The sequence below is a fragment of the Hylobates moloch genome, unplaced genomic scaffold, assembly GCF_009828535.3.
Source record: "Hylobates moloch isolate HMO894 unplaced genomic scaffold, HMol_V3 SCAFFOLD_7, whole genome shotgun sequence".
NCBI classification, from domain to species: Eukaryota; Metazoa; Chordata; class Mammalia; order Primates; family Hylobatidae; genus Hylobates; species Hylobates moloch.
In genome coordinates this window covers 72,465,989-72,477,641 of record NW_026652282.1, presented here as the reverse complement: position 1 = coordinate 72,477,641, position 11,653 = coordinate 72,465,989, and positions in this window count along the sequence as shown.

Below are 11,653 nucleotides of genomic sequence, written 5' to 3'. Positions count from 1 at the left end.
TCAGAGCTTTAGCAGGAAAGTAATGTTACATTTATGGTTTGAAAATATAAACTAGATACAGTGTGCAGAATGGCTTACAGAGTCCCTGATAGGGGAGGAAAGACTATTAGAAGGCTATAGGAGCAGTCCCAGCAAGAAATGATGCTAGCTATGACCAATGTATTTTTAGTGGGAGACAGTAAGAAATAGAGAGATTTGAAGTGCCCTTAGGAAGTAAAAACTAGACAAGTTAGTGGCAAGTTGGCTATGGGAAGTAAGGGAGAGGGAGGTGGTAGAGATTACCTGAATTGTACAAGTGAGTGATGTCACTGTCATTTGTTGAGATAAGGAACACTGGAAGATAACTACATTTGAGGGTAAAACAATATTATAAACTTGGTTTTGGTTATGTTGAGTTTGATTGTTGTTTATGATGCTCAAGATGAGATGCAAAATTATCACCTGAGTACAAAGGTCTAGAAATTACCTGGCTAATCTCTTTTAGAAATATAAATCTGCAGGTTATATGCATTGAAGCCATGGGTATAGGAAATGTCATCTTGGAAGAGAGTATAGGATGACTGGAGCACCTAGGACTGAACTTTGAAAAAGTATAACATTTAATAGCTAGTTAAACAAGGTGACTGTGCGAAGAAGATGAGAATAATCATTCAGAAGATATGAAGAATATCATGTCACTCTGGACTCCTGTAGAAGAGAGTTTTAAGAAGTAGAATTTGGTCGACAATGTTAAATACTACCAAAGGATAAATAAGATGAGGACTGGAGGATGATAGTGGTAGACACAAGGAAATGGACAATGGAAGAAAAGCAAATGAGACAAGTACAAAGATTATTATAATATCATGTGCAGTTTGATATATGTAATAAGAGACAAAATGCTATGGCAGTTTATAGAGGCAAAAATTAGCTGGAAAGAATCAGTGAAGGCATCATGAAGGAATAAGGGTTTGATTTGAATATAAAGAGATGTGAAAATAAATATGCAAAAAGTAATAACGTTGGAAAAAGGGAGTTCATCTGAAGACATTTATATTTATATGAGGCTGGAGCATAGAGAATTTGCACATTAGTCACAGAGGTTAAGATTAGAAGAAAGTAGAATAAGTCGTCATACTGTGGAGGGCCTGCAATGAAAGGCTAGAGAATTTACTTTTCATTTGGTAGGTATTACAGTACCATTTAAGCTTTTGGAAGAGAGAGATCATAAACTCTAAAGAGAAGAGAACCTGGAAATGGAAAGACCAGTTGGAGACTATTGCTTTAGTCCAAGGAAGATCAATTGAGGGTTGGAACTAGGATAGTGCCAATGGATGTAAAGAACAGGAAGCTGATGCAAAGGTACTGAGGAGAGAGAATGAGCAAAATTTAATTATTCATGTAATTCTATTCAAAGGCAGTGAAAAAATAATTATAAAAGGCATTGAAAAATATTTCATTGGAAAGTAAGAAATAATGATTTTAAGGCTATTTGAGAATGTGTGTGGTCATCTCTATGCATTTGTTAAAAGCTTTTTTATCCTGTATTTCATTCCTGGTCGAAATTGCTAACCTGCTTTTCAAGCAATTTTCCACTTGGGTTGGCTCAAGGCTGAAGTGGTCATTTTGCCCTGACCCCATTACATTGCTTTCTCATTCTCAAATCTTCCTCTGACCCTTACCTTTAATGAGAAAATCCCTTTGCCACATTGCCAGCAACAGCTACAATTAGTCATTGTCACATCTGTCATGACTCTGCTTTATTGCAATCCTGATGCCCATGGCTCTAACTAGAAGAGAAAAATGTGGAAGAATACTCCTATAAGTAAACCCTGAGGAAGATGAGATGCAAAACTGCAGTTAACAGGTACTTTTTGTATCATCAGTCAAAGAAATTTGTTTTATTTTAAGGAGCATAACAGGCAAGAAAGGAAGATTTGTGGTCATAGGAATTTTTAATAACTGGGGTCCCTGCCTAAATAGATGTAGTATTTGAAGTGAATAAAATAGTATCTTTAAAAAATAGAAAAATTGTTGTTAACGCAATAACACTTCTAAGCCTGACAGGTCATCAACATAGTCTACATATTTATTAAATTTATTAAAACTTATTAAACACCTAACCACACATGTTAATCAAAACCCTACCTGGATTATTTTTTCTATATGACTACAAATTATTATTGACCAATCTGATTTGGAAAAAAAATATAAACTCACAAACTATTAAGATGCAGTGGAAATGATGCACCATGGCTTCCGAGAATATGTGAGGTGATCTAGGTTGTGCGTCACTGAAGGACTCATATATGGAGCTCTAAGCTATTTTATTAGGGTTTTCTAGAGGGAGAGAACTAACAGGATAGATGTATATATGAAGAGGAGTTTATTAAGGACTATTGACTCACACAATCACAAGGTGAAGTCCCACAATAGGCCATCTGCAACCTGAGGACCAAGGAAGCCAGTCTGAGTTTCAAAGCCTCAAAAGCAGGGAAGCCGACAGTGCAGCCTTCAGTCTGTGGCCAAAGGTCCAAGAGCCCAAAAGCTGAAGAATGTGAAGTCTGATGTTCAAGGGCAGGAAGCATCCAGCACAGGAGAAAGTTGAAGGCTGGAAGAATCAGCAAGTCTGCCCTTCCATCTTCTCCTGCCTGCTTTATTCTAGCCACGCTGCCAGCTGATTAGATGATGGAGACTCAGATTGATGGTGGGTCTGCCTCTCCCAGGCCACTGAGTCAAATGTTAATCTCCTTTGGCAACACCCTCACTGACACACCCAGGAACAATACTTTACATCCTTCAATTCAATCAAGTTGACACTCAATATTAACTATCACAAGTGCACCCCTTGTCAACTTGAACCCATACACATCTCCTGAAATTATACATAATCTTCAAATAAAGACAATAATAAGGTCATAATTATGCCTAACATAATACAGCTATCCTTCATACAACAGGAAGCCCACTAATCCTTAACCTAAATGTTGTTACATAAACTTAACAACACTTAAAGGCTGATATGAAGTCAATAAATCCTATGTCACATGATAAAGAAAAAAGAAATAAAATGAAGATATTTTCTTAAAAGCAAGCCTATACATGCACAAACATGTTCTTAAGAAAATAAAGAGGAAATATTAATGACAATTATAGTCTTCATTTCTGCCACTGGTCATATGGTTGTAGCTAGTATTGATGACTATCTTCTTCTGCTACTCATTCTGTATTCCTTTTGCCTTCAGCAAGCACCTCAGCAGGTCATGGTTTTTCACCTGGTGGAGTGAACCGAACTTTTATTCACGAAGGGTCTGGGCTATTTGTAGTCCTACCTGGGTTGAGTTGTAGTTTCACACTGACCTTAATCACAGGGCATGGTAATACTAAGAGACGCCCTAAGGGATCTCCTGTATTCCACACATATCTTCCTTACCTCTATTGTGGAGTAGTAGACTGATTTCATCTTGATAGTCCCAGTCAGTCACCCCAGCAAACACTGTAACTCCCTTCTTAGCCTGTTGACTTAGAGGTAGGAGGAGCCCAAAGTTACCAGGTGGCAATCTTAACTTCCAGTTTAATGGAATCATTGTTGTGTCTTCTGGTGGCAGCATTCCTCTCTCTGGAACTAAGATCCCTAGGCCAGCAGAACTTAATGTCGCAGGAAAAGGAAGCCAAAATTTCACTAGTGGGTCACTAGGGGTGATTGTAAAAGATGCCACTTCCACTTCCACCCCTTGATTCCTGGACCCGTGAATCCTGAATGTGGGATAAACAGTACCATATAATGGACACTGATTCAGAGCATACACAGACTTTTGGAGGTCTCCTTAGGGAAGGCTGGAAGAAAGATTAACAGCAGAAATTTTCAGTAGTGTGGTAGGGTCCTTTCTTAAGGGGACTCAGCCTCCCCTTCATTCAAGGGGTTCTGAGTCTGCAAACTGGTTCCAGTCTGGACACTGATTGAGGGGCTATGATTCTCTATTTTTATAATTCAAATTAGTCTTTTATCCACTCAACCTGGAAGTTTTCTGCTTATACAATTCAGGTAAGAATGCTATAGGCTTCCTACCAATTTCACTTCTAGGAACACAGTGATTAATTAGCCCACGCCAGAGCTCTACACGAGTCAGACTATTCTGATGGCTGCTTTTCCTCTACTGTTCATTACGGTAACTGTACCTACCTTGCCTTTGACGGAGAAGTGCCGCCACTTGGCCCGTGCCACCTCTGGATCCAATTTTTCCCCATTGCATTTAAGTTTTGTAATTTAGTGACTCTGATTCCCACTGTAACATGTGGCATATAGAGAAGAGCAATCACAGAGCTCTTCAGGGATCCAGGTGCTCTCATAACAAGTCTATTTCACAAAGTATTGGTGAAGGGTATGTCTTCTGGACTCTACCAGCTGGGATGAGTAGGTCTAAAGTGCCTAATCCACTCTAGAATCCCAATCTCCCTAAGTCTTTGGATCCATTCCACTACATTAAACCAAGGGAAACCAGGCATTTCCAGCTGGCTTGCAGTGAGCCATCTTTTCATCCCTATTTCAGCTAACCAAGCAAATAAACTATTAGAACTTTTTTAACTCCCCAAGATGCAATATTAAATGTGGAATCCCTGCTTAGTGGGCTCATATCAATAAATTCAGCCTGATCCAACTTTATGTTTCTTCCATTAGCCCACACCCTTAATATTCATTCCCATGCCTGTTCTCCAGATTTCTGCTTACATAAATCAGAAAACTCAAGCAGTTCTTTTGGAGCGTAGCACACCTCCTTGTGTGTCACTCTGAACCTTACCTCTAGGGGTCTGCTGGGACTTTAGTCTAGTTATAGGTCTAGGAGGCAACAGGGGTGTTGAGGGTGGGTCCTGAGGAGAATCAGCATTGTTTTTCCTGGCAACGTGTTCAGGGGAGGCCATCACTGTTGCCTCAGGCAATGCCGGGTTAATCTCAGACAAAGATGGAAAGGCTGAAGGCAGCATGGGTGGGGGACTAGTTGTTGCCACCACTGGGGGTGGGGAGGCTGTTTCCTCTGGCAAAAAAGGCTCATCAGAGTTTACAAACTCTGTCCTGGAGAGGTGGCTCACGCCTGTAATCCCAGCACTTTGGGAGGCTGAGGAGGGCAGATCACCTGAGGTCAGGAGTTCGAGACCAGCCTAGCCAACATGGTGAAACCCCTTCTTTACTAAAACTACAAAAATTAGCTGGGCATGGTGGCGGGTGCCAGTAATCCCAACTGCTTAGGAGGCTGAGGCAGGGAGAATAGCTTGAACAGGGGAGGTGGCTGTTGCAGTGAGCAGCGATGGTACCGCTGCACTCCAGCCTGGGTGACAGAGCAAGACTCTGGAAAAAAAAAAAAAGGGTTTACAAGCTTAGTGTCCCCAGCTTCATCAGGATCCACCCACACATTCCCATTCCCAGTTGTAGTGTCCCATTCCTTTCCAATCAATGCCCTCACTTTAACAGTAGACATCTGGTGAGACTGAGCGTGCAACGTTTGTTGCCGATCAGCCACTCTCATGATAAGAGCTTGTTGTCAGATTCTCTGTAATTTTAGCCCTTTGTCTGCAGGAGATAAGACTCTCACTCAGGGCAATCTTAGAAGACTTGAGGCTCAGTATGTGCTTCTGGAGCCAGGAGTTAGAATCCCTGAGCTCATCCTTTTCTTTTGTCACTTTGTCCAGCGAACTTAGGAGCAACCAACCAACTTCATTATATTCCTTGGTTATCCACATAAGATCAAAGGTATTATTATGTGTAGAGTCACTAAACTCCTTGACTTTCAAAAGCAGTGAATCAGGATAGCAAAGGTATTTATTTTGCATAAGTCTCTAAACAGTTCTCATTAAGGACTATCAGTGCGCTCCATACTATTAGAAGTAGAGTCCTTAGCATTTTAGGATCTAGTCATATGGAGCAGCCAACTCCAGAAACCCCAAAACCAACTAAGGAACTCCATCCTTAAAATTCTGTTCCTCTAGAAGCATTCTTGGTACCAAAATCTGTACTAGCTCATGGTTCTCCGCAGGGAGAGAATTAATAGGGCATATGTATATATGAAGGAGAGTTTATTAAGGAGTATTGACTCACACAATTACCAGGTGAAGTCTCACAATAGGCTGTCTGTAAGCTCAGGAGCAAGGAAGCCAGTCTGAGTTCCAAAGCCTCAAAAGTAGGGAAGCCGACAGTGCAGCCTTCAGTCTGTGGATGAAGGCCCGAGAGCCCTTGGCAAACCACTAGTGTACGTCCAAGAGTCCAAAAGCTGAAGAACATGGAGTCTGATGTTCAAGGGCAGGAAGCATCCAGCACGGGAGAAAGATGAAGAAGGCCAGAAGACTCAGCAGGTCTGCTTTTTCATCTTTTCCTGCCTGTTTTATTCTAGCCATGCTGGCAGCTGATTAGATGGTGCCCATCCACACTGAGGGTGGGTCTGCCTCTCTCAGCCCACTGACTCAAATGTTAATCTCCTTGGGCAACAAACCCACAGACACACCCAGGAACAATAATTTGCATCCTTCAATCCAATCAAGTTGACACTCAATATTAACTATCACAGCTATCCTTCTAGAAGTCTCTTCCTACCTTGTAGCCTTCATGTTATACGGAAACACAGACCATTTGGAGAGGCCACATGTAGGTGCTCTAGTCAAAAGCCCTCACTGAGATTCTAGCTGACAGCCAGCATCAACTGCTAGTAATATGAATAAGCTATCTTAGACATCTATCTCAGTCAAGCCTTGGGATGACTACAGCTTCAAGTTGCCATCTACCTCAACTGCAGAATCATTTCCACATGATAATTGCTTAGGCAAACCCTTGTCAAGTTTCTGACACATAAAAATCACAAGCAAAATAAAATGTTTTGTGTAAGCTGCTTAGTTTTCTTCCACAATTTGTTACATAGTGATAATAATTGGAAAACCAGCTAAGAAATCAACCGATAAGAGGCATGCTTTCCTGTCTTCCAGTACCACTCCCTCTACGGCCATGTGAGCAGAACAAGTGGAATAGAAAGAGAAAAAGATCTTCAGTTTACCCTCTCCTATTGGCTGGTTGAAATATTCCTATAGAAGAAGGATCTACACTTCAGCCAAAAGTGTGCTTTAAAGGATATGGCTTACGAGCTATTAAACTGATGGAAAAATGGGGTGTTACATTTGCTTGTGCCTTCAGTAATCCAAACATGTGTTATCATCGAGTGTTTGCTATGTGTTTAATGCTCTGATAGGCACTTTGGGAGCTATAAATAAAGAGTATAAAAGATGTGTTTTTCTTCAAGGAGTTTACAAACTTCTCAGCACTATATATTTTTGCCACTCGATTTAGACAGTGCGTTTGGAAGATGTTACAGTACTGGAATTCCATAATCACAATTTAGTTTAACATCCAAACCTCTGCCCATGTCACTGAGTTCATAGTCTTTCACTGTCTATTCCAGCGAAACTGGCCTTCTTGCTCTTCCTCAAACAAGAGAAGTATTCTCTTTTATTTGTTGCTTTTTTTAAATCTAAATATCCTCATTTCTCTAAGCTGCCTTGCCCTTAGTATAGACTTCTGTTTTATCACTAGCACACTATGTGCTAATTGTTTGATTGTATGTGTGTCTCATCACTAGAATGGTGCCATTTATTACAATTTTATTAGTTCCATTATCTTATGGCCACACAAAATGCCCAATACGTTAACAATGATTGTTTCTGGAACAGAAGTATTCATTCATACATTCCTCCAACCGTTATATACTACGAATTTACTACGTGTCAGCATCATTTGGGTTGTTGAGAATACAATAATAAAGAAGACAGATACATTCCTTGTGCTCAGAGAGCTTACATTCTATAAAGATACACACAATCACTTTCAAATTGTAGTAAGTGCTAAGAAGACAATGTGATACGACGGCGAGGGATGGGAGGCAACTTGAGATAGGGTAGTCAGAAAGGCATCTCTGAGGTGGCATTTGAGCAATGATAAAAATGACGACATCCATCAATGCTAAGATTTGAGGGAGGTACATTCTAGGTAAAAGGAATAACAAGTATTAAGCGTTTTTCGAGGCACAGCAAAAAAAATGTCAGTGTGACTAAAGCAATGTATGCAAGGGAGAGTGAAAGGTAACAAAGTTGGAAAGAGAGCAAAGCATCAAATTAAGTAAGCCATTGTAGAAATTTCAAATTTTTCCTGACTGATATAGGAGGCCATTGGAGGGATATTTAGCAGGGGAAAGAAGCAATGTAATTTTTACTTTCTAATGGTCACTGCACGCTGTGTGGGGAATGCCTTGCATTGGTGTGACAGTGGAACAGGGAACAAATTAGGAAGCTATTTGCTATTGTACTGGTCTACGCTAAAGCAGATGTTACTTTACATGGATGAATGAATTAATAAGTAAATGAATGAATAAACAAATTAACAACAAAATGGATAGATTAAAAAGAAATTGACAATTAAATTAATGAAGGAACAAATGACAGAAAGAAAACAACAAAGGAGGAACAAGAGAAAAGAAGACAGACACATAACTGATGATATGCAGTTCCTTTAAACTTGTTTGTCATTCTTAGTGATTCAAAACAGGCAAATATCCCAATCGCTGTCAGCTGCGGCTTTAGTTGCTGCTTTAGTGAAACATTGAATATAACAACTGTGCTGGAATAAAAACAGTTTCGTGCACTTTTTTTTGTAATTCACTGGCATTTTCCCTAAACAATTCTGTCACTAAGAAATGTATTTATCATTTCTCTATAGTATAAAGCAATTCCAATAACACCATAATTATTAAAATAGAAAATTGTTAAGCCATTTTAATGTTTTTTTAGTTCAAAATTACCTGAAAAAAATGTTTTAAAACTTTTTAAAAAATAACTTGAATGCCACATCTTTTCTTTTTTCTTTGACAGAGCTTTGCTCTTGTTGCCCAGGCTGAAGTGCAATGGTGCAATCTCGGCTCATTGCAACCTCCGCCTCCCAGGTTCAAGCGATTCTCCTGCCTCAGCCTCCCGAGTAGCTGGGATTACAGGCATGCGCTACCGTGCCCGGCTAATTTTGTATTTTTAGTAGAGACGGGGTTTCTCCATATGCCTGGTCTCGAACTCCCGACCTCAGGTGATCCACCTGCCTCTGCCTTCCAAAGTGCTGGGATTACAGGCGTGAGCCACCATGCCCAGACTTAATACCACACCTTAATGTATAGTTCTTTTTTACCCCTTCAACCTTTGGCTACAAAATCAACTATATTCACAGATTCAGAAATTTCTTTATGAATGCGCTAACCTTAAAGTACATCATGAAAAATGTGCATAGAAAACTTGAATTTAGTTTTAACCACAGGGAATGTATAGTAATATGCACCATTCGTCTGTCTTACAGTTTTCAGTAGAGTTAGCATAGATTTCCCTGTCAAAGGAAATTGTTTTTGGTCCATCAACCAGGACTGTGTAAAGGGAACTGGCTACCATTTGTGCGTCTGCTATGTTCAATGTCTCTAAGGTACAGTTTATTTGGCAGGACACCTTCTAAACACAGCATGGTGCTCATCGTGGCTGCCAACCTGAGGAACCTAACTAACCTGAGGAACCTATTGAACACAAAGGGGCTTCTGTCTCCTCATCCTCCTCCTATGTAAATTAATTAGTAAACATTTGGCTTTCATAAAGCCAAGAAAAAAATTATACAGTATCAAAGTAGAATTAATTACTATTTGACTTTTATAAAGCTTATTTTGAAAAACAAAATAAAAGAATAAACCAAAAACAAATAAAATGGCTGTCTATAGAAACAAGGTATTGTGAATAGTAAATATGAAAGATAAGACAAGAGCAAGACATTTCTGAACATAATTGTTTTGTTTTCTGATCTATGCATGCATTGCATTTGATCAAAAAACTGATTTGCATAAAAAAGCATAAACATTCTAAAACTCAAAAAATTAAAAATAAGGTAATTTAACTCTATACCAAATCAGTAACATAATCATACAGAGAAAATTACTTCAATAGGCTTTTGAACACAATATACTGAGTATACATTGTTAACACTACAAAGAAATTTTATACTTAATTCTCTATTTTCATGTATAGTTATACAGATATGGTAAATTTGAATCTATTTTATGTATGATATACAATAAACAAATGTGGTATTTTTAAAATATGGTCATAATTACTTTGCTATTCCTCTCTTCAAGAAATGAAGCTTAATTCCCTTCTCCATGAGTGTGGGCTGGATTTAGTGGCTTGCTTCTAATAAATAGAATTTGGTGGATGTGAACAGAGTGCCATTTCTGAGACTGGGTCTTAAAAGGCATTGTGGCTCCTCATTGCTTTTTCTCTTCGATCACTCTCTAAGGGTACATAAGCAAAACATGTCATGGCTTAGGAATAATTACGCAGAGGTCAATTAGGTAAGGAAATGAGGCCTTAAGCCAGCAGCCAGTGAAAAACTGAGGTCTGAGACTCATCTTGGAGGTATATACTCTAGCCCCAGTGTCCAGTTAAGCCTTCAAATTACTACAGCCCTAGCCAGCAATTTGCAACCTCATGAGAGATTCTGAACCACAAATGACCAGCTAAGCTGCTCTTAAATTTCTGATACATAGAAGCTATGTGCCCTAAGCGTTTGTTGCCTAAAGCTGCTAAGTTTTGGTGTCATTTATTATGTGGTAATCAGTAACTAATTTGTAAATAATTAAAATATATATTCATACATCTATACATAGATATACTAAGAGATGCCATGGTTTGAATGTTTGCTCCCCCTCCAAAATTTATGTGGAAACTTAATCCACAGCGGAACAGTGTAAAGAGGTGGAGCCTTTAGGAGGTGATTCAGAGAACTTCACCCTTGTAAATAAGGTCGGGTCTTTATGAAATAAGTTTTACACAGTATTCTGCCCTTTTGCCCTTCTTTCCCTTTTTCCAAGTGAGAACACAGAGTTTGCACCCTCCGGAGAATGCAACAACAAGGCTCTGTCTTGAAAGCAGAGACTGGGTTCTCACCAGACACCAAACCTGCCAGACCCTTGATTTTTGACTTTCTAGCCTCTTGAAATGTGAAAAATAAATTTCTTTTGCTTATGAGCTACTCAGTTTCATGTATTTTGTTATAGCAACACAAGAAGACTAAGACAGAAATTGGGACCAGAAGTGGAATATTGCCGTAACAAATATCTGTAAATGTGAAAAAGTCTATAGAACTGGGTAATTGGTAAAGGCTGGAACAGTTTTGAAGTGCATGCTGAAAAAAGCCTAGATGGCATGAATGGATCATTAAGGTCAATTCTGGTGAAGGCTCAGAAGAAGAAAGTTGTAGAAAGAGCCTCTGTCTTCTTAGAGATTATCTAAGTGACCGTCATCAGAATACTGACAGAAATATGGACACTAAAGTCCCTTTTGATGAGGTCTTACATGGAAGTGAGAAATATCTTATTAGAAACTGGAAGGAAGGCCATACTTGTTACAAGGTGGCAAAGAACTCGGCTGAAGTATGTCCATGTCCTAGTGCTTTGTGGAAGGCAGAATTTAAGAGTGATAAACTAGGATGTTTGGCAGAAGAAATCTCTAAGCAAAGTGTTCAGGCCCGCAATGGCTTCTCTTGACTGTTTATAGTAAAATATGAGAAGAGAGAAGTAAATTAAAGATGGAAATTACAATAAAAAGGAAAGCAGAACTTAAA